Source organism: Suncus etruscus, chromosome X (assembly GCF_024139225.1).
Source record: "Suncus etruscus isolate mSunEtr1 chromosome X, mSunEtr1.pri.cur, whole genome shotgun sequence".
Taxonomy (NCBI): Eukaryota; Metazoa; Chordata; class Mammalia; order Eulipotyphla; family Soricidae; genus Suncus; species Suncus etruscus.
In genome coordinates this window covers 84,888,488-84,890,593 of record NC_064868.1, presented here as the reverse complement: position 1 = coordinate 84,890,593, position 2,106 = coordinate 84,888,488, and positions in this window count along the sequence as shown.

The following is a 2,106-nucleotide window of genomic DNA, read 5'->3' as shown; positions in this document are numbered from 1 at the left end:
CTATTTAATATACATGTGCCCATTTTTCTTCAAATTAGAGCTATAAAAATTATATTTTGGGGTCATATATAAACATGAAGGTTAATTGTAGAGAAAGTAATGTGTGTATGCATGTGAATATTATTTTCTTTAAGTAAAATAATCTCACACGTCATTGTCTATTTTTCTACTCCTGGCTCCAGTAAATCTCATTTATAGTCCAGAGCAACCAAATGATTCTTCATGACTATGAATTACTTTTCTAAAGAAAATGTTGATATAGATACTGACACAATCATATAGTGAGAGGGCACTTGCTTTGCATGGGGAAAAAGAGCATTTGCTCTCCTGAAACCAGGATTGCTCCCTGACCCTCCTCTCTCAGAGCAGAGCCAGAACCTGATCCCTGAGCACAGTTGGTTGTCATGCCCAAACAAAATATTTATGTCAATAATAATAGAGATCAGAAAATACCATTCCTTTCTTTTCTTAGAAAAGCAGGGAGTAGTAAAATTGCTTTCACACTGTTATAAGGGCTCTATCAAAATGGGCAGAATCAAGCATTCACTTGAGAATTTGAAAAAGAAGTTGTATTAATGCCAGAGCACCCAGTTGAGCTCATGGTCCAAGTACTGGGCTCAGAACAAAGGTAAGAGCTCAGTTTTCCGGAATATCTGATGGCAAGTGGGAGTGTGTTCAGGCAGTAGGCAAAAGAGTACAGAAGCAGAAATTCCTCAGTGTTGCTTTCCAAGAAGTGTAAGCACCAGTCCACAGACAGCATTCAGATCTCCTTCCATGTTTACAAGGCAAGGTATTATCTCAAGGCCTTCGTGCACACTTAAGCTCATAGCTGTGGTTGGCTCTGCTTATCTGGCCAACTCAGTGGTAATTATGACAAATAGGGGGATACACATCTATCATTATTATCCTTGGAGGAGTGACTATATTTCCTCAATCCTACACTCTGGAAATGGAGTACGTTGTTTTGAAACTTTTAAGAGGAATAAAAAAATATGTATAAACTAGATGGTAATCAGTTTATATAACATAATACTAATACTTGGCATCTGACTCTCTAACAAGCTCTCCATTTATCTTTTTTATTTAATGTAAGTTTTAATGTGAGGAATAGCTTTGAAACTATTTAACAGAATTATTTCACTAAGAAGTGTTTAATTTTGTGAATGTAAGGCATCAAAATCATTTCAAATATAATTAAATATTTTATTCAAGTGATTTCCAAGAAAAAAAGATAGCTTTATTATATAAGCCACAAAATCAAACACTTGGAATGTATAATTCATATGATCCCCCAAGCATGGAGTGAGAGTGCATAACCAGTAGTAAACCCTGAGCGTCACCGGGTGTGGCCCAAGAAACAAAAAACAAAAAGAATCAGAAGGGACTATATGATAAACAGAAATTAGGCTACTCGGGAACTAGTGTTCCAGAATCATACTTCATAAATATACATAAAGTACTGAAGTACTTCAGGTATTTGAGAAGATAAAAGAAATCGTGGAGTTTCAGATGTCTTGAAATTTAGAAAAAATGAGGCAAATGTGAGAAGTAAAGTTTTATTTTAAAGATGTGACTAACGTTTTCTATTTAAGCTACTTTAATTTTTAAATATATTCCTAAATATATATTTATTTATATATAGATAAATATATTTATTCATATATATATATGTTGGGTTTTGTGCCATACCCTGTGATGCTCAGGTGTTACTCCTGGATATGAAATCAGAAATTGCTCCTGGCTTTGGGGACCATATGGGATATCAGGTTATTGAACCCTGGTCCACCCTAGGCTAGCACTGGCAAGGTAGACGCCTTACCACTTGCGCCACCAATCCGGTCCCTCCTACTTTAATTTTATAAGTACATTCTTTAACTGATGCACCGTAAGATACAATTACAAAGTTGTTCATAATTGAGTTTGAGTCATACAATGTCCCATGCCCCAACATCCATCTCTTTACCAGTGCACTATTGTTGCTACTTTCATTACTATATTATCTAGTTACTCAACAATTTCTGCAGTTAGAATATTCACTCATCCTTAGATTCCTATGGTCTGATTTGAGACAATCCTTCATTATTCAGTACTCTTGCATTTTACTCA